This window comes from Homalodisca vitripennis, chromosome X (assembly GCF_021130785.1).
Source record: "Homalodisca vitripennis isolate AUS2020 chromosome X, UT_GWSS_2.1, whole genome shotgun sequence".
Lineage (NCBI taxonomy): Eukaryota > Metazoa > Arthropoda > Insecta > Hemiptera > Cicadellidae > Homalodisca > Homalodisca vitripennis.
In genome coordinates, this window is record NC_060215.1 from 92738376 (window position 1) to 92762136 (window position 23761).

Genomic DNA, 23761 nt, shown 5'->3' on the forward strand with positions numbered 1-23761 from the left:
GGAACAGCTGTAATTTTTAATTACGTACTTTTATATCGGTTTCAAATATGTGTTGCATTGAAACCTAGTCTTCTGTGCAGTTGTAATTTTGTGGCAATAGTTCGTTATTTCACCCAATTAACCTCTTTGCAGACTCTTATAATACAGCCGTGTTTCCTATTGTTGCAGAACTATTCAGTCCCACATTTGCCATGGAAGTGAAGTACTTGTCCCATTTACCAGTTTTGTTTGCATTGAGTAATTGGCAAAGCACTACACTTTGTGGTAATTGTAAGTCCAGTTACGTGTTGCAACTGGTCGGCTGTCGGCTGTTATTGTTCCAGGGTCGGAGCAATGAGTGGTGAGGGATTTAATTTGGGCGTTTAAGTCTTCTGTCTTTAGTACATAACACTATGAGGGAGTTCAAATCAAATAAAAATCTATTTAGAATATTATTAAAGCAATAAATTGTTTATATACAGTTGACTGTTTAAAGGAATGTTTTCTAACACATGCATTTTCTTGTTCTCACCTTCCAAGTCAGTTCGTTATGTTAATTAATGCATTAATTCCGATCTATCAATTAAGGCAATACTAATAATTAATTAGTCTCCTTATTTCATTACACGATGCATTGTAACGCATCGTCAACACATTTCTCAGTGCAATAGGTAGTCCCCTCATTAAGACATTCACACACATTCATACTTACAATATACCCACAAACGTTCAAAACACAGTCGCACTGGCTTCAGATCCAGCAATTTCAATATCCCAGCGTATCATCATGAATTAATGAACAGAGTAAAACGCTATGGACTCCAAAAGGAGTTTTAAATTGATTTTAATTGTCAGAATTATGTATACTTTCAGGGAGTTTATTGATTAGTCTAACACCAACTTTAGCGGTAGGTGTTGAGATAATGTCAGTCTATGTTGGTGAGGTCTAAAGTTGTCTCTGTCTCTGGTTTCATATTGATGAACGTCACTGCCAGGAATCAAAGCGCATCTAAATTTGCAGTACACGCTCACCTCAATAATATAGAGGCAAGCAAAGTCAGCAATCCCAGCTGTCTGAAAGCTTCCCCACACGACTCTATAATTCATATTGTCGATTATTCTAACAGCCTTTTTTGAGTCTGAAGACTTGCTCCGTTTTGCTTTTAGCACAACCTCCCCAAAGTCTTAAATACGCAAAAGATGAATGGATTAAGCCATAACAGGCCATTTTTAAAACTCCCGCGGAATAGAACATTACTAGATTCCGCAGGACATAGATGTCTGAGGTCACTCTAGCACAAACCATATCAACATGCTCGCTCCAGAATGAGTCTCTTCTAAAGGAACATCAACCACATACATAGCCGGCCGCTTAGCATTATCATGCTGACGTAGGCAGATATTTATGGCATTAAACTGATCTTTAAAATTGATTTCAGAAAATATTGAATTCTTGTATTTAATTACATGTAGGCTAGGCCTACGAAGTGATTTCTAATTATTGATGATTCAATACACTCCTTAGAAGCAAGACAATTTGAAAAATTAATAACGATATTAATTTTGTTGTGTTACAAAGAAATAAGGGTTTATTACTTGATGTTTTCTTTGCAGAACTTACATATTTTCAACTACATCCGTTTACTTGCATTTTTTATTTTTATTTTTGCAATTTATTTCAGACAAAATGTAACATTGAACAAACTCATAGGCTATTAATGTTGTAGATTTTTTAGAGTGAATGAAAATATTTTTGTAGATAAATTTTGATTTCATGGATACACATACATTAATCCACATGTAGAACCATAATTGTAATGGTAGCGCACTCACCCGGCAAGTGAGAGTTACGGGTTCGAGTACCGGTGGAGCAAATACTTTTTGTGATTCAATGTTTATTTAAAAATTATATATATATATATATATATATATATATATATATATATATATATATATATATATATATATATATATATATAATTATAATTTGATTTTAGAAAAATCCAGGAAACTGGGTCCTAAGTTTGTAAATATGACTAACATAATGACGTAACAAAAGCGGCTTTCTGTTGTTGTGAAGAAGCTTAAAAACTTAAAGACATTTCTATAAATAAGATTTATAATATTGTTATTATTTTTATACCATAAGTTCGTAATAATATAAAGTAAGACATCAGTACAGTACAACAGCGGTATTAACATATCTCAATATAGCGCGTCTAGCGCTTCTTCCGAAGGCTTAAAAAGGCACATTGAGAACATTATTTTAAATCTGGAGCTTAACGAGAAGTAATGCAAAATGAGCGGTTATCGAAAACAAAGGAGAGGGAAAGCATGCTTCTACTTTCTGTAGACGCAAAGAACAGCTTCAACAATTATTGGGCATTATATCGTTGAGTTGAAGCACCAACCAGTTCAAAATCATGGGAGCGGTGCAGTAAAGCAAGACGAGATGCTAGCTAGTGGTTACGATTCAGTCAGTGGCAGTTACGGGTAGGAGATAAAAGAGTTGTTCTGACTATTGCGAAATTAGCGGTCAGCGGTCGTGTGGGGCTGCCGTCATAAATGGGTGATTGTGTTGTGTGTGTCTCTTTCTCTGAGATGTGTACATATTAAGTATCCATCTTATTACCGACGATGTAATAAATTCTTTTGATCTTGTACAAAAACGAAATCTTATCGAGTGATTACAATGCAGTGTGCGTGGGCACAACACAATAGAATAAAAATGCAGTCTTCGGCCAAAATAATTTATGTCGCCCATGAAGGAAACAATACAGTGTGTTTTCTAAAAGTTACTGTCTATATCTAAAGAAATATTTGAAATAATTCGAAGAAGCGATATACAGTTGGTTAAAGTGCTTTTTAACTTAGAGTCATAGCAGATCTGTAATATTGAGTACTAGCGGCCAATTCAGAGAAAGGTAACTTTCCCAAACCATCAGAAAATAACAGTAACGCCCTTTGACAAGAATGTACTTATACTGATGTTTTCTAATGAGTCAGAATGCTCATGCATTACCAGTTCAAAAATATGAATATAGGAGTGATTTATTTACGTTGGTTACTTTCATTCAATACTACGACCGGATGGAAACCACCGAGGTGTACAGAGAGCGCGGTACGAGGCTTGGTACTGTACTTGGGAGTAATGTTTGAAAAGTCGTGACTAAGACTCGTACGTTATACTATTCGTTGAAACTCACTTTTTTCATTAAAATTTTAATCTAAATATAAAATAAATCTGTTACAATAAAACTACGCGTATAATTAAATACCTTGCACGTGTATGAATTTTAATTACAGCTGAACCTCAATCAGATATGACCACCATTCATATACAATTAGGAAATATAATTGCAATATTTCGTGTTATTCATCGCAAAAAAGCAAATATGAACTTGGCTTTAACAAGTATATTATAAGTAGAACGCAAAATAGCAGACAACCCTCATTGTTTAATCGCATCCAGTGAAACATTTCTAAAAGTGTTTTTATTTTTGCATAAGATTTGGAAAAAGAAGAGTTTGATCTAGCCCCCTCCCATGAAGGTTGTGTGGGTCCCTGAGTCAAATACCACTACTGTCTACCCATGGGGTTTATTTTTTAAGAATTATTACCCTCTAAATCTTCTTAAATATGATGTCTTCATTATGACGTCACGCAGGCCCTACATTGTAGATTACTATCAATATGTATGCTGCTAAATTTAGAAATGTAAAAATAAGTTTTATACCATAAAACCTGTGGAACTTTCGTTTGCACAGTATTAAAATAAAAGAAAGAGAGCTATCTCTAATCAGTGGCGTAGCCAGGGGGTGTGGGGATGTACCCCCCCACCCGAAACTGTTAAGGCTAAAATGATTTTAAAACCAGTCAAATGTCAATAGGCCACAAATAAATCAACTAAATTAATAAATAATAAATACATTTCATAAGACTTGGTTCTAGGATTTGTCTTAACAAGTTATTATAATAAGACCTACGCAGCAATGTTTTGTTTCATTACTCTAGATTATGGTTGTGTTAAATTTGTTAATTAGATAAATACCGAATGAAGGAATCGCTTAAAACTTGACCTCTCCATTTTTCCGGTATAGAGACCTCAACCGGAGCCAGTTGTCGAGCTGTCGCATTGGAACCGGCGACGATGTACCGAGCCCGCGGTTGTCGGCATTAGGTTGACACGCGACATGTTTATTGTGATATATGAGTAATGCGTGTCACAATCTGGTTCTTTGTTTATTTTAATCTTTATTGTAGTTATGTATAAGGTTAGTTATTCACCTGAGAAATATATTAAAGAGTACAGATCTGATTTCTCTTCTACCAGTGATCGATGGAAAATGTCCTGGGAAAACATCTTGTTACCTTACGCTTCCTATTCTTGACTTTCGATTAAGACAGTAAAATAATACTTTGTATGCTTAATGCCAAGAGAAAAACACAACATTTAATTGTCATAAACTATTAAAAATATATGTGGTCAACATTTTTCATTTTACCACATCATCGTTGTCATCTATTGGGACGTCAAAACTTAAATGGAACAAATGATTTAAATTTAATTTATTTTAGAGTTCAACAATTGATGATAGTCTGAACGTCTTCAATATATAAAATGAAGTACCTGTGTGCACGCACGGGTTTGTGTGGTTTTTGAGAAAATCTAGTTCGTAATATATCGATACCGCTGGGTTCTACGATTAAAGTTGTGTACATAAAAATATTTAAAATTTGTTATAGGTTTTTTGAGATTGTAAATGCACTTAAAACGTTGAACCTATAGTCGAGTGTTAACCTACTCAAGTAAACAACAAGTGAAGTATCGCTGAAAAATGATTGTAAATACAACGTGTTTAGCGAGAGGCTAGCACTACTGCAGGAATTTAATGTCTGGCTGTCCATATATGTTTATAATGTAAAAGATCAAATCTCAAATACGGTATGTACAGAAACACCCTGTATCTAAATTTATAGATTCCAGTGAAATGAGAAAAACGAGGTAAAATAAAAGGTGAATGACTAGTAACATGTAGAGTACATAATTTTTTATGGTTTATGATACATATATCGTATTGTTTTTCCTTGTCGCAATTGAAAGTCTGTAACAGAAAAGGTTATCTTTAGATTTTAAAAATTCCTGTGCAAAATTGTGGTTAATTATCACAAAAATTTCAAATTTTGGGACCCTTGTATAATAGCAGTAAATTAAATGTTAAGGTACTTCAATAGGAGTGTGTATATATATATATATATATATATATATATGTTTTGTTCTAACGGAAGTAGATTTTATGTGTATGTAAACCATATGAAAAATGAGCTTGGTTATTTAAAAACTAACAATGAAAACATTACATTTTCGTCAATGTGATTAATCTTTTTAGAGCATTATCTTTCTATCAAGGTCATATCTGTAAGATTTTAAATATAAGATTTTTCTCTTCTTCCCCATGGGACATCTGAATAAGAATTGGGTTAACAAATGACATAAAAAACTTTTTTATGTCGCATTTTGGTATTTAAGGGTTTGGCTGTCATATGTCAATAACGAGTTGCCAATATCTGTTACTTGTTTCGCATTCCTTCGTATTAGAACCTTCCTGTTACGAGTAAATCACTGTTGACCTTCTAAAACATTTTTAACTAGAAACAGAAATATAGTGTCTACTTATTAGCATATTTCCACACAACTACATATTACTAAATCAGGTCCTCACGGTTAGCGCTCTTCTCCTTGCCACCTCCGCCCGCCAATCCATTCACTCTTCTGCTTGGCCTTTCCTAATCGGAATCCTGTACTTATCGATACGCAATCAAGTTACATGATAAAGAAAACCTCATAAACCCGAAGTTTTTCGTCGAAACGTCCCGAACGTCCTCATGTTTCAGTGCCGGTCATTGAAACACCGTACCTCCAATAATAGCGTTGGTCGCGCACTTACAGAGGTTTAAGTAGACGTATTGTAACAACTTTTAGTACTAAAGGATTTTATGGTCAATTATTGCAAAACAACTACGAGAGGTTTACTGTTGAATTATCGTAATTATGATGAATCACCCTGTTTCTGCAATGAAGTTCAGGAGCAACAGCTTTTGATTACGCTGAATACTTGGATCTAACTTGAACATCTAAAAATATATTTTGTATGCCTTGAAGCTATTAGACACCATAGAATAGGTCAGTAGGATTACAAAGGATTACGCCACACCACATGTGAAGCATACTATGTGCTAAATTTCAAGTCAATATGGTTAATTTCATTCTCGATATATTCAGCAAACAGGCAGACAGATCAGAGAGAAACAATTATTTCCAGCTCTTTGAAGCTTCAATAACGTTCAATAATATTCCGAGGATGGACCTTCCTAAAACACGATGTTGAGAATACAGGAAGGAGATTACATACAAAATTTGCCTATTTTGGCTATTTCGTTCTCGAGATTTCCTGACGGAAACAGACCTACAGACAGGTTGAAGACAAACATACAGAATAGAACTTTTTAAATCTTGTTAGTAATAGCAATATATACAAAATTTAAACTCTATAAGCTCCATAAACAATTTCAAGCTTATAGCACAATATATTCTCAAGATATTTTGCAAAAATCAGACAGACAAACATTACACAATTTGTTTGCTAGCCCATTGTTTGAATATTTTTAATTAACCGTAATACAAGTACTTAATATAACAGAACACAAATATTACAATATAACGTATACAGGTCACAATAGGTCTGCACTCAATCACCTACAATTGACCATTAATCATACTAATACAGCGTAATGTAGATGTTGTCACTGGTTCTATGCATATTTAGGTACTGTGCATATTTATAATTAATTATCATATTTATTTTTAGATTTCTGCATCCTTATAGGAGTAGGAAATAAAATTTCAAAGAAATCCCATAAGATACGTCTGTTTGCTTAGTTTTAAATGCCCCAGTTTTATGCGTTTGTCAATTCATATGAAAAAATTGTTATGGTTATTTAATAACCACAAAGACAACACAGTGGAAGCTTTAAATAAATGATTTTTTGTCAGTATAGGGTTGGAATTTCGTTGAAGAATGTATAAAACATAATGTTGTGTTTACTGACGAGACCGATCGATACAGACTGGTAACATCTTCTCTATCCTGGCGCACAGAACCTTGCTGGCGCACGACACAAGTCAGTACCGCTTGCGCAACCGGTTTGCATCATTAATGGTCGCGGTTTTCATGCCGATTCTTCTTCCCATTCACCAAGACTCATTTAAATACGCTCTTTCCTGTTACAATCACTCGTGCCGTTCTACTTTTATTGTCCCAGGAGTATGGGGCAAAGAACGTTGCATGCAATATGTACTTCTATAAATAAACAGAAAAATCTAGTTTTCTAATTTTGTACTTATTTTATGTATAAAACCACATCACATTTTGTGATATCATTACTATGTTCTTGTGTAAAAAATGAAGCATATTTTACGACATAAAAACATGATGAGGATCAAAAAGAATTAAACTCAGTAGAAAATGATTTTACATATAAATATGAAGCCGTAAATAAAACATGGGAGCTAAAAATAATGTTTTATGTAATTAATTATACACATTTCTGCAACAAAACTTAAATCTGTTGTGATTTAAAACAACAAAAATTCTATTAATATTGTTTATTTAATTCGTAAAGGTTTTGCATAACTTGGGTCTAGTAATATGCTCTAGTAGGTTTTTCGTGCTAGTTGACGTAGTTATGCTAATTAATTTAATTCTGTTTTCTGAATACACACTCGTAAACATGGAGTATGAGTAAAACTTATGTGACGTTGGTATTGAGGAAAGAAGATTGGATATTTAAATTTTAGACTCTAAGTATAGTTTTCTATATGTAGAGGAAATTGCCCTTTCAAATTGTTAGTTTAAGTAATAAAAACGATTATATTTGGAAAAGTTAACTAATTATTATTATAATGATTAATGAATCAGTAAAATTGAATCAGTAATGAAGCAGATAGATAATATGTGATGTGGAAATAAAAACAGTGTTATTTAACTACCCTCCCACCTGATCCCACATTAAGTAATGGTGACATAAATAATTTATCAAAAGTTCGTTACTATAAAAATGTATTAGCGATAGATTTCAAGAAGTACATTCATTGACGTGGGAAAAACATAACAGAAGAGGTTGTGAAATTACAACACGAGTTATTACTTAAAAATTATAATTTAAAATTATGCATAATATAACTATTTAATATGGCAAGTGAATATGACGTTGACGAAGTATTGCATAAAGTATTTTAACTGATATTAGAAGTTTCTATCCAAAATATTGAAATGCTTTTTTCGCTCGCGTTCTCCTAGCCAGATAAATACTTTTAAACATTACACATTTGTTACTCTATATTTTAAGATGCAGATGACAGTCCTTAAGTGTGGCAATATCTTGTAAAGAAACAGCCATTGATTGCACTTAAAAATTGAGATTAGTGTATGACTTGCGTGAAAACATAAGAAGATGAAATAAAAGAAAGTAGTTAAGATAAGGCAAGAAGATCATATTTTCCAAGGACCTCAATTACTTTTGTGCTCGTATGAAATTAGTTAAAACAAAAATATTCTTTATTGCGTGAGACAATTTTTACAACCGTATTTCATGCATCATATGCAATAACTACTATTATGCACACCTATATATATTTAGAATTAAACATTTATTTTATTGAGTTGTATTAATTGCGTCACTCATTTTAAATCGTAAACATTAATACATCTATTTCGGTAACATATTAGAAAAAATTAAATTTTATCGATCATAATCTTGTAAACGGAATAAAAAGCATTCGAGACTCTTTCATACACTCTCTCCCACTTTGGTGATCACCGTAAAACCAACCTGAGATAGAAGTCTCATAAGCTTCATTCTGTGACACGGTGTTTTCAAGTTGTCCCTGCCTCTCGTATTATATCTTTGGACATCACTGCCTCATGTAAACTCGCACTTGAAATGACAACAAGTGGTCATGTCCTAAAGCGAGTGCCAAGTCAGTAATCCCGAAGTCAACACCATTCTTGAGAATAAATTATCGCGAATACAGGAAATAGTTACTTGCGTGTGGTTAGTGGAGGAAAGTATTTAATGAGAAACGAACAGCCCACGACCCAAACATGTGACAGGTAAGACCTAGGGCACGGTGTGGTGACGCACAGTCTACTTTTACATGCAACCGAGAAGTTATTAGCACTTTCATTTTCTTTATCATTGTTTTCGGTTTCCGCGAACCGTAGCCACTTTCATGGTCCTAATGAGCTTTCCCCATCTCCATGTAAGCTGTGGATCTCCGCTCCATACCTGTTACTCGCAGATCACTGCTTCGGATAACCTCTCTCTGTTTGACAACCCACAAATTCTTTTGCAGCGATTGAAATGTTGCAGTCCTAGAAGAATGAAAGTGGTTTGTCACAGGAATGCTTCGGACTTTGTTAATGATGCATTTTACTGCTATTATTGGTTCAGAACAAGAATTCCAGAGCGGTCGTTAAAATGTTGTGCCACAAACTCTAAATAATTGTTCCCCAGCTTCTCTCTGCTGAAACTAACTTGTTCATTGTTAAAAGAAGTCAAACACGTTATCTTTTATTTAATATTTAATAGTTTACAATAGTGTGTGTGTGTGTGTGTGTGTGTGTGTGTGTGTGTGTGTGTGTGTGTGTGTTTATATATATATATATATATATATATATATATATATATATATACAAATGCTGGAATTTAAATATTAATTTCTAGCAGTAAAATCAGTAATGGTCAGATCAAAACAAAAACTCTCCGTAAGCCCTAAGAGCAGGAAGAGAGTACTTTTGTCGTGTAGATTTGATACTAGAACAGTTCAAACATATTTTTCGTGTTAATTGTTGCTCTCAAATATTCTGCTCTGCATTGTTTCCTTCTTAATATTGAGAAAAGCACCACAATGTACCATAGACGGAGAATATTCTATTATATTGTTTTGAGGCCAATTAAACATTTAAACAACTTCTTGTGGTCGTATGTAAAACACACACACACACACACACACACACACACACACACCACACCATATTTTGTCATAATATATGTAATTCCTGACGAAAACTATATAGGTTATTCAATGCCAAAAATACACCATACTGTAAGCTGTACTGTAAGCTGCCAGGGTTGTACTCAGCTATGGCGGGCCCCGCAAAATATATTTTGCCGGGCCCCGTCATGTCCCACCACCGCGCTATCAAATGGACGATCCCTTCAACTAGTCGTGTGGTGGGTAAAATTGTCCAAAAAACCAGTCTGAGTATAGGGCTGCATGGATTCTGAAACTGCTCTAAAACTGCAGTAATGGTGAAAACATTAGTCATTCTTAGATTTTTAGAAAATACTAGTATGATGAATAAAGCTCAATAATTTGTTTCGAACTATGTAACTTCACAAATTGTACTAATTGAGGAAGAATTTCGTAAATGCATAAGAGTTTGAAACAAAATTGGAAACCAAATAATTCAGATAAGATTTACCTGAGTTGACTTTTCGTTTGCATAACGTAAGCTGGAAAGATGCAACGGATAACGCCTAGTAACATAAGTGTACAAATTAGGTATCGAAATGTGTTCATATTTTTTTAGTGGTTTTATATCATCTCGCCAACGGAAAACTTTGCAAATGTTTATGGCAGGAGTAACCCTTCCCCTCTCCGAGGTGGGAGAGCAACTCTCGTAGTCATAGCTCGCGTTTTGTTTGTTGGACATACATCTCGTAATCAGCGAATTGACAACGGCTGCATATCGAAAGATCTATTTGACGTAACTTTATGTACGCAGTAAAATATCGCCGTTTATTAGTATCGTTAATGTTAAAATCATTCTGTTTTACACACTTTTACATTCAATTCTTCAACGTTTAATATTCAAAAAGGTTAAAAAAAATTGAACGAATAATTTTTTATGAACATCTACCTACATAAGTCTACTAACACGAGGAAGCGATATGCAATGAGGTATTCGGCTATGTAATAACGTCCTGGTCTTTGAGCAAGAGACAGGCGTACTTCCGGGCATTACTTCAGCGCAGTTCCGATCTTAGTATTCCTGTAGTTCGCTCTGCTGTGTTCTGCCTTGCTCAGCTACTGTCTGTCACACAGATACGTGTCTATATCCACAGGAGTAGTCGCATCTCACAAGGGAGCGTTACTTTGTTACTCACCATTATTTCATAGATATTGAAGTCAGCAACAAAATGAACAGGCTGGAAGTCGCCATTTCATAGTCTCTGTAACTCATTGACTGACGTCGACATAATATATTACGTGTTTAATATTAATAGTTAATTTCAACTGTGTCAGACAAACAATATTACTTGTGAATAAGGTTATCATTTAGCGATTTTAACGTTGTCACTGCCCTCTAATTTTGTTCTTTGCCAAATCTAAAACGGCTGATGATTTTTCTAAAGAAACCTCTTGTTTTATATTTTGTTTATATTTCAAGTTTTCCGGATTCCTAAAATGTCAAATCTAAACATGTGTCATGTTTGACATACTTTTAAGGGTTTAAATTAACATGTTGGTAAAGAAGAAATAAAAATGAAGACCTTTGAACGTATAAATATAGTGTGGGCTATAAATATTTATACTAAGTTTTTCAACAATGTTATCATAATACAACATTTTCAAATGTAACTTTAATCCATAAAAATAAAAAAACATTGAAAAATTAAATTTATGATGCTAAACTTTTTTTAATAGTATATTAATAGTAAATACTCTTTACATATAAACTAGGTTATGTATCTTTTCTGTAAGCTATAGGGAAAACTACGAGTTTAAGACTATTGAATTTCACCAACATATTTCAGTGTTGCCTTAAGAGTCGAACATGAGTAAAATGGAAGATAACCTAAAATATAAGAAAAAATATTAAATTTAAACGCTGTTGAAGTATTTTTTTAAATAACGTACAATACATTATACAGTCCTTCTAAGTTGATAAAGCTGATCTAAAATTACCCTTATTTTTAATACTGCTGGATTGATAACAACACTTTTATAAGATATATCTTTGAAAATCTGATTTAATTTTAAATACAATAACTATACAACAATAACTTAAACTCTGGGTGGGGTTTAATTAAAATAAAGGATGATCTTGGTGTCCATGTTTCTACCAGTTTTGAACATTTGTACTTATTTAATATTTTAAAATTACCTGTTATATAGGTTGTTTAATTAAAAAGCTGTCCGAGATTCGAACCTGTAAACCTCAGTTTTTGGCGGACGGTGTACCATTTAAAAAAAATTATCTGCTTTGCTATAATTTTATAGTGTATTTTAAGTAGTATAAGCGTATTTTAGCCTGCTTTGTCAGTTTAGCAACAGTTAATCTGTGACAATTTGTTTGAAACAACCATTATATTAATTATTGATCAAATTATTCTGCTTTCAATTGGTTTATTCTCACTTTGAAACCTTGTATTTTTTTGGTTCTTCATAAGTCCGTGGGCGATTTTCGTATTTTGGAGAATGGTTAATTGCTTCATTCGAGCAACATCATTATGCTGATGTAAATAGATCATACCTGTTCATAGCAATATAGGTAACCTAAGTAATTTTATTCCTACAACTTACAATTTATGCTCCTACACGAATAGGCAACTTTGAGCGTAACTGTTGGTATTGTAAAAATGACATCATTGAACATTTTACATGTTTCAAGAATTTTATTGTGTTGGACGTTTTGTTAACCTGAAAACTTATACGTTAGTCGAAAACCGGCCGAGTAAGTATAACACTTAAAATTAAAAGTTTGTTTAAAGACCTTGCTCTCAAATAGTATTACTCCGTGGAATGGTAATGTGGATGGTTTCCAGGAAATTGGTTGCTAAAACGGTTTGGTTAGATAATGAATAATGTATGAATGGTAGTGTTAAATTCAAATCAATTGAATTAAGTATTTAACGTATTGATTACTCTTTTGAAGATGACGGGTGTAGTACAGTACCTTTTTAAGTATACACATTAAAAGTGGTTTTATTCCAATGAAGGACGCAATAGAGAATTGAGTATACATTCTCTTGTTATTTGCTTTCACTCCATCCAATTTTATTACTAAGGTATTATATATTATTTCTTGTCAAAAAATCGTAAGTTTTTTCGTTGCTTAGTTTTAACTTAATTTATATTTTATTTCATTATATTTTCGAAGAATTAGACTAAATGTCTTGTAGTTACCAACAATGTTAGTTGAGAAAATGTAATTGTCTTTAGATTAATATATAATATGTATAAACTAACATGAATCAGCATAATTCATGCTATATTAATTGCTATAGTTGACGACTGACTAATTGTTAATATTCACGCGGTATTTAAAATTGTGCCTATTATATAAAGAAATTCTTACATACTTATAAACTAACCTTGTACACTGCAATATATAAATTTGCATTTAGAATGGTGTCAGGAGTATTCTTATTGACTGAGTTGTCTGTTGATGAATGGATCATTAATTCATTCTACAGACCATAATATCTCATGTATATGGGATACATCAATAGTTGTAGGTTACAGTAGTACAAAATTCTTTGTAGACAATTTCCTTTTAAATTCTCGTTAAATACATTAAGTAAAGACCTATTACATTTTAGTCTTATTCTGCACGTCCTCGTGGGTCACTGGCCTGTGTGAGGATCATATCAGGGGGAGTCTGCATAGTACAAAGTCGACAGTACTGTTAATGTAGTCATATACAAGATCTGAACATGCGACATATCTAACTCAGATCCGAGTCCGGCGCCATAGACCGCTTGGCGATAACCGACTTTTCCACTATATAAATTATTATAAGACTAATTTGAATTTCTAGTACCATAAAATAGGAATGTTATCACTAATGCTAAAGTTGTTGTAAATAATTTTAAGTTTATCTCACACACCGCACTACGAAGATTCAAATCGTCTTTGGAAAATTCATGTCGGAGTATTAAGGCTCAAATATTTTACACCTGAATCAAACGAAGCGGAACGCAGCAGCAGTGGTTGTTATTAGAGCAAGGACCTAACCGTGCAGCGTGGAATCGTTCACCGGACTTGGAATAGATTCTTTGACCATGTAATAGCGATTAATCAGTTCTTAGGAAGTCCAGACATAATTGTCTGATAATTATGAAACAGTTAGCGTGAACTGGTGGATTACGTGCAAAGTGGAAGGCAATGTCTATTGGAAGGTTAATATCGAATACAGATCTTTTTGTCGTATTCAAGTTAATATTATCACTCTAAAATTTGGTAATTTCTAAAGTCTGTACGATATCTTTGGAGAAGATCAAATACACATTAAATAGTAATGTTTTGGTCAAGCATTTTGAATGGAATATGCGTGAATGGATTTTTATACAGTAACACAAGTAACAAAATGCTTTAGATATACTGATAAAGAAATAGTTCAGTATTAACGAACCGTATACACTTTGAACCTATACCGAATATAAGATAGAATACTAAGATTATATCTGAACACTTTAGATTTTTTATACAGTAACACAAGTAACAAAATGCTTTAGATATACTGATAAAGAAATAGTTCAGTATTAACGAACCGTATACACTTTGAACCTATACCGAATATAAGATAGAATACTAAGATTATATTTGAACACTTTAGATTTTTTATACAGTAACACAAGTAACAAAATGCTTTAGATATACTGATAAAGAAATAGTTCAGTATTAACGAACCGTATACACTTTTAACCTATACCGAATATAAGATAGAATACTAAGATTATATCTGAACACTTTAGATTTTTTATACAGTAACACAAGTAACAAAATGCTTTAGATATACTGATAAAGAAATAGTTCAGTATTAACGAACCGTATACACTTTTAACCTATACCGAATATAAGATAGAATACTAAGATTATATCTGAACACTTTAGATTTTTTATACAGTAACACAAGTAACAAAATGCTTTAGATATACTGATAAAGAAATAGTTCAGTATTAACGAACCGTATACACTTTGAACCTATACCGAATATAAGATAGAATACTAAGATTATATCTGAACACTTTAGATTTTTTATACAGTAACACAAGTAACAAAATGCTTTAGATATACTGATAAAGAAATAGTTCAGTATTAACGAACCGTATACACTTTTAACCTATACCGAATATAAGATAGAATACTAAGATTATATCTGAACACTTTAGATTTTTTATACAGTAACACAAGTAACAAAATGCTTTAGATATACTGATAAAGAAATAGTTCAGTATTAACGAACCGTATACACTTTTAACCTATACCGAATATAAGATAGAATACTAAGATTATATCTGAACACTTTAGATTTTTTATACAGTAACACAAGTAACAAAATGCTTTAGATATACTGATAAAGAAATAGTTCAGTATTAACGAACCGTATACACTTTTAACCTATACCGAATATAAGATAGAATACTAAGATTATATCTGAACACTTTAGATTTTTTATACAGTAACACAAGTAACAAAATGCTTTAGATATACTGATAAAGAAATAGTTCAGTATTAACGAACCGTATACACTTTTAACCTATACCGAATATAAGATAGAATACTAAGATTATATCTGAACACTTTAGATTTTTTATACAGTAACACAAGTAACAAAATGCTTTAGATATACTGATAAAGAAATAGTTCAGTATTAACGAACCGTATACACTTTTAACCTATACCGAATATAAGATAGAATACTAAGATTATATCTGAACACTTTAGATTTTTTATACAGTAACACAAGTAACAAAATGCTTTAGATATACTGATAAAGAAATAGTTCAGTATTAACGAACCGTATACACTTTTAACCTATACCGAATATAAGATAGAATACTAAGATTATATCTGAACACTTTAGATTTTTTATACGTGTTTGAGTTAAACCCCTACTTCCGAAACAAGTGTTATGATTAGACAAATCGGCCTGTCTCAGCCACGAAGCCAAATTCACGCGAGCTGTGTCTGCCAATATTAATTTTGCATGTTACAGTAGTAATTAAATCGAGAACTTAAATGTTTACGTATATATTAACGTATTGTACAGTTTACTAACGTTTTGTTTTAGACGATTAAAGCCTAATTAACTGCCTATTTAGTTGTCTTGTCTCTCTGCGTGATAACTCGAAAACAAACTAACTTTTAGACTGTAAATTATGCATGAAGCTTTATTTCTATATGAGGAACACTAAGTTCGATGAAGATTTATATCTAGCCATGGCATTGGGCTAAGAGTTCTTTTTTAATATTTTTACATTGATCTTATAGGTAACTGCGTTGGCAACGAGAAAATAGTAGAATAAATAAATAAATATGTAAAAAACCTCAATTCACCCATAAAAGATGAACAAAGTGACATATTTATTTTTTTGTGACACACTTCATTATAAAAACATATACAACATAATTTTATAGAGACTGTGGTGTATACTTTTATAACCTCGAATTTAAACACTAATATAATACCCATTTCAACGAACAAATATCTAAATATATCATGTGGCAAGATTTGTCGAGAAAGGATGTGCAGACTTTGAATTTAGCAGGAAACTTAAATTTTACAAGAATTAAGTTCTATGATGCGTCAGTTTTGTGTAAATTTCTTTTTTTATGATGGTCTATTTAAGTCTATCTATCTGCAGGACATCTCGAAAATGAAATGAGCTATATGTGTAACACTTTGCATGATACTTCACCAAAGCCTGTTACGGCACTTGCTGTGCATAATTTTTACCTTGTTAATTACTGTCTTGGTTTAAAGTTAATTATTTTGGGTTTGTTTTAGGTGGATTCCTGGTCAAGAATTTCTTGGTGAACATTTAGTGGTCGACAAGTTTCGTGGTAGCAAGACTTCTTAGTCATCATTATCCGTGGAACCAAGACTCATAATTTAGTTAAAGGGACTTAATTTATTAAGGAAATTATTTGGGAATGTTTGCGATTATATAAATAAGGGTTCAGGACTTAAGGCTATAGGACTACGTTTTACCTAATAAATAAAGTCAGTCAACGATATTATTCCAAATCAAAGTATCGGTACATAAAAGAGTGTTGTTATAATTTATTATTATCAGCTCTGAAGGCTAAGGTTTATTTATTAGCGTACACTCGCTGTACCCGCAGTATGAACCTGAAGTGATAAAAATACTATTGTAGTTCAATATCAATCGTCTTTAAAAGTTTGCGAAGCTTAATGGAAACAACTACTTTGAAAAAACAATTCAAGTTACTTGGTTGTTGGGAAGTTCTAAAAACTGAATACAACATCGCAACATGTCAAAAGGACTCCCAAAAAAATTCATTTGCTACATTTACTTCACACAAAAGAAATTCATAAACTTTGATTATGCGATTTGAAATATAAACTACAATGATATGTTTATATTGAAGTAATCGTGATTCATGAAGAGCGTTCCATAGAAATACAAAAGAAGTTATTTTCTAAATGTAAATAAACATTTAGGATGTTCCACTTTTACTTTGAAATTCTTACTAAATTTAAATTGTTTTATTATATGTTCTGTTTATATAAACAAGCACTGTTGATATTTATTATTTACATGTTGTTTATTTATTTCCAATATAGCAGGATGCAAACTTTAAAAATATACTATGTAAAGTTTTCAATTACGAAAATAGTATCAAAATATTATATTAAATAACAATTACGTGCCTGATAAATTTAGCAATCGATACTTCTTAATAATAATGATTCGCTGTTTTATGGCTACTGCGATCACGAAATTGCGAAAACTGGGAGAAGTGCCATAGAAAACCACGTTGTAATTAAAATAACACTTTCTCTTGCCTCGCCATCCATAAAAGCAACAACTCATACCTTCTCTTCTCTCCTTTGGTATAGTGTAATTAGCTGTAATAACCTATTTTCACACAGGAAGAGAAATGCATGCATATATTATGTTATTTTTGTTCATAAAAATCGAAAATTAATATGATCATTGTTCTGTTATAGCTCAATCGGCTGTAAATTGCAGTGATTATAATAATTTCTTTGCTTACAGTACCACTGATGGAGTATAGATATGAACTTATGACTTACTTAAATTATAAATTATTAAAAAATATAACATGTCATAACTCATATATATATTGTAAAACATTAATATCTTTATCTTCCGACCTGGTTACAAAATGGGTTAAAGTCCTACTTTAAGATGTCAATCAGTGGTGGCAGAATTTCTATTCCTTTCTGTCTTCAGGGAACAGAGAAACCTGAGGGTACCACAACTATTTAAGGTACCTTGTCTGGAAGACAGAAAATATAAAATCTTTTTAAAAGACTGTTAAAGATAAGGATATGAAATTTCTATAGTATGTAACATACGTGAGAGTGTATTGTAGGGATGAAGCGTTTTAATTCTAAAAATATTTATTAGTTGTTTAGTATGAAATATTTGTACAAAATAGTTCACTTTTGTAATTTATACTTAATTAAAAAAAATTAATTCATCAATCAATAAAACACATGCCTTAAGCTATAAGTCTTGTATAAGCTGCAAAAATTTCACATTTTAATATTGAGCCTTTTGGGCCTTATAACAAAGTTGGATGGGTACCATACTTTAAATTCCTATATTTCCAAGTGGAGTGATTAAAAAAATGGTGTCTACCTTTTCTTCCTTCCTTTTTCCCACACCTTCTTTTATTGGTTTTCGAGTGGACAGATAGGATAGTTGGAGTGTCATGTATGGCTGTTTCTAAAGGTACATTATTTACGGTAAGTAAGTACAGTGGGTTACATATGGGTTATGTGTCAGTTATCATACAATGTTGTCTATCACTATATAACCTGGTATTTGTTTGGCTCTTTTGTATCAGCTCCATTCAGTCATCTTTTAAACGTTTAGATTCAGCAGCTCCCTTGAATGATTGATCAAAATCAACCATTAACCAACGTGTAAATATTTGACGTATTTTAGGCTCATCATTTCCGTTTTCAGGCAATATGAGCTTTTGGCATTGCATAAATACACTAATAATACCCTTATATTTAATACCACACGTCGCAGAACACATGTCATTTGATTTATCCATAATTATTATTTTAAATCACACCAAACTTTGAGTATTTTCGTTCTAAAACTATTTGTTTTCGTTTTCTTAAAGCTATTTTACAATAATGCCTAAACAAAACTGGTTTACGTTCTGGGAACAACCCATGTCGTAAAGTAAACCAGAATTATGAGAAATTACAGGACTGCGTACATGATTGAATAATTCATAGAAATCATGAAGAGGAGAAAACCATATTCAAGAAGAAAACTTCTGGATTTACAAATCCTTAAATTATAGCACATTTCTAAAGTATGGTTGTTATTGGACAGCTGGACTTTCACACTTATCTTCAACACTTTTATAGACTTGGTATTTGTCACTGGAAAACGAGAAATGGCGACCCCATTGGGTTTATTGCAACCTTATCTCGAGGTGTCGGAATCGTTTTACGCCAACTATCGCTTGGCACTTTCATATTACAAGGGATACGACTCCCCATTTTAATTATTTTACGAACGTGTGTGAAAAAAGCTAAGTTCTGGGAACCACTCATGTCGTAAAGTAAACCAGAATTTTGAGAAAATACAGGACCTCGTACATGATTGAATAAATCACATAAATCATGATGAGGAGAAAACCATGTTCAAGAAGAAAACTTCTGGAAAGTAACTGAGACCGTGAACTGGACAAAGTATACTCCAAGGAACCTTCAATTAAGAGTAGAACAATAACTTGGGTTCGTATTATATATAAAAGAGGACAACGTCAAGTGAGAACCAAGTCAACGAAGAGTCGTGGTAAAGAGTAAGGAAATAGTCATTCTAGTTGCATTGTTGATGCCCGTCACTGAGAAGGTGACTTGACGAGGATTGTTGACGATGACGAGAATGACGGTGCGGTGGCTGCTGGACGGACGTGGACAGTCGCAACACTACACCGCCGGATTGGCCGTTAAAGCGGTCATAACCGGCAAGAAACGGGAAACGGGGTAATTATTGCTGAGGCGAATGTTTCACAGGATTTGCTACCGGTGAATGTACGAATAGAGTAGAGACTTTGTAACAAAATGGAACGCAGTAGAGCCAGACGTGGTTGACATTTGTACAAATATTCAAGTCACCTTTTAGGCTATCTGCTCATTATCCTGTTTCTGTTATCAACGGCAACGTGGAAAATCCTAAAAATTCCAAAAGAATTATTTTCTTTGTATATAGTATTTTTATAATACTTTTTTGAGCAAATGATATCAAAACACTTGGTACTTACTAAACTGTTTTATCTCAATTTTACTGTGGCAACGTAATAAAAGTATTGACTTTGCCAAAGTTAGGCCTAAATGCGTTGTCATAAAGACAACATGATGTACATGCGAGACAAAAGTAAGGGGATTTCTAATGCCCCACACCATAGCTATTGCTCAATTGATGCATTATACAAACATATCTGTAAGTTTTATGTTATATCTTTTAAAGAGTTTTCCGATAGTTTACTTTTATCAAATTTAGGCATAATCGTTTTCCAAAATACATTCCAAATGTAGATGAAACTGTTCCTACGGATTCTTATGGACGTGTTTGATTATATTAAGAATTTTCTTCCACGAAACTTTAGAAGGGAATTATAAAGGGAATTCTTGTAGGAAAAGTTACATTTTTATTACCTCAAAACTTAGTAACAATACATCTCATTACTGAATGTCTAGGAGCCTACAGCCAATTTTCCCTGTATATTTTTAACTCTTTTGATACCACCCTATTTTGAATTCCGCTAGAACTAGAATGGGTGATAATCGATTCTTTCTCAAGCAAAATATCTTTATCGACCTTAAGAAAAAACAGGCTGTGTGCAGCTATACAGTGCAAATTGGTTCTTGGCTCCTTGACTATAAGACTGAAAATTCCAAAAGCAAACTATTTTAATGATCTTCAGTACTTTTTGAGAGGTTTACAAAATCTGCTGTTGATTGAAAATAAACAATATTTCGAATGACCATCCCTTAATTAAAACTATCGATACAGGTTATGACGTCTCAGTATAAATGTCGTAAGCTGTAAGAAATAAAAGTTTTGAGAGTCTGTGAAATAATATAACAACTGATTATGCAGTTAGCTTTAAGAACGAAACAATGTTTGAAGAAACGTTGATTTAAAGGATCAAAAGTGTATATAGCCTCGCCTAATAACAAACTGTTGGTGAAAACGATAAATAGCAACGAGCTAACAAAGATAAAAGAAATATTCCTTTACGTTTGTGTTATTTTTGATTAAATATAATGAACCTTCAAGTGTGTTTACTGATTAATAAGGGCTGTTTTTACTTTTGTCAGCAGTATGCACCAAATGCTTTAAAGTTGCCCATTTATAGTTTTATACTCCGAAGTCAAAGCCATTAATTAAAATACAAAGTTATTGTATCTCTATTTGATAAATTGAGTAAATTTTAATATTTGTCTCTTCTGTCAGATCTTTTAATAATAAATATTGAATGATTTTGATGATTGTATGATTCACTTCGACACATCTCCTGGAAATCTTAAATATTTTATAACTAGTTAAGCAACATTTACAAAAAAGGAAAATTTTGTATGGCTTACAAGACTAAGATGTTGACAGCTTCTGGTGCATCTTATTAATGTATGAGTGAATTTAAGAGCTTAGAACTTTGATGGGAACACATATTTAGGAATCTGAAATAGAACTCTAAGCTACATCCATGCATCAGAATACATCAATAACAAATGAAATACATAACATATGACCGGAATACTATAAATCATACTTGTGGTTTACAAAAGGAGAAAGTGATGTTCCTAGAGATGCTCGGCTAAGGAGTACTGCGACCTTTGCGGTACCGGCAGCAGGCCAGTGAGCGAGGTGAAGGTCGGGGAGTCAGGCCACCGTGCCTCCCATAGCAGTAACCCAGCTTTATCGGCAATAAACTTGGCGTATGTTTAGGAATGCTGAAGATCTATAAAATCCTGTGGGATGGTGACCTAGACTCCCGTAATGACGGACTTTAAAGCGACACTCATATAACGTTCGTGTTTTAAATAGCTTTTAATCAGGAGAGCCAAGCTGTAATTGGTGGTACACGAAGAATAAATTCTTATTACATAAAATTCTTTGACGACATAAAATTATGACAATACTTCCTCTAGACGGAAACGCCTTTTACTTCGGTATTAGGGCATTCATAAATATAGTTTACTTTTGGATATCTAGAAATTCCTAAATTATAGCACATTTCTAAAGTATGGTTGTTATTGGACAGCTAGACTTTCACACTTACCTTCAACACTTTTATAGACTTGGTATTTGTTACTGGGAAAACGAGAAATGGTGACCCCATTGAGTTGATTGCAACTTCATCTCTAGGTGTCGGCATCGTTGTCCGCCAACTACTGCTTGGCACTTTCATATTACGAGTGAGACGACTTCCCCCTCATTTTCATTATGACAGTCAATCTGGACTGTAGTGTAGGGGTATAACTACATAACACCACATACTTGGGCATCCATAAAGTTAATTCGCATATGACGTAAGAATTAAAGGTTACATTACAGTTCAAACGTTTCAATAATTTTCCGCGATAGAAATCAAGAACATTGAACAAGTAATGTCGGTTAAAACTATTGTCTGAACATCTACAACGGGTTTTTACATTCAATAATGACCAGCTTAGGTATAAAATGATAATGTCGCGAATTCTGGACTTATTTACTAGTTTTATCTCTTATTTAATTAACTCTGGCATGTTCCAGTTGTTTATCCAAAAGGCGGGACTTTAATTTCTTAATTTTCATAATAATATATGGCGCAGTTTCATACTACTAAAACCGTACGTACATCGCAAAGTTGGGACACGAAAAGAGGGTATGACTTTGAACGTGCGTTGGGTGGTCTAAAAGCTCGAAGATTGTATGGAATGCGCGGAGCGAGCATTGCGGTTAGTTACTGATTGTCGTGACTATTCCGAGCCGATTGTCGTTTGAAGACAATTCCAGTGTTCCAGTTGTTTTAGGAAAACAAGCTTTTCGTGTTTAACGATTTCGTGATTAATTAAAATGAGAGCAACGTCATTGAGTCAAGTTCGTTTGAAGATAGGTAAAACTTCGAAGAAACCTTTCACATGCTGTAAGAGGCCATGATTTTCATGGTCTACACAAAACCGGTTATTCGGGAAATTCTTAAAATTTTTGATGGTAATGAAAACTTTTTAATGCATTAATGGAGACGATGTAAAAACATCATTAAATTTCCGACAATTCCAAATAATGTTCACAAATTCTTTGACAGAAGAGTGTTGTCTACCAAGGTTCTCTCACACAAGGTGTGACGATTACTCGTCATTGCTTCTCGTATCTTGAACATCTGAGACGTTACGATAGGATTAGTTTTAAAGCCTTAAAGGAGGAAGAGACCTTAACTGTGGTAAAGTTGCTGCACAATGCTAATCTGCGTTACCCACTCGCATTTATTGCACTACTCATGATCGTCATTCCCCCAGCTTTGTACACTCCAGACCTGCAGAATGTTTCATGTTTTTTAAGTTGAAGACACCCTTGAAAAGGCAGAAATTGGATTCTGCTGTCGAAATTAAAAAAACAATATCACTGAAAGAACTAAATTACTAAGTTACAGCATAAGACTGTGAGGTCGTTCTAGTAAGGGAAGCAGAGTTGGGAAAAA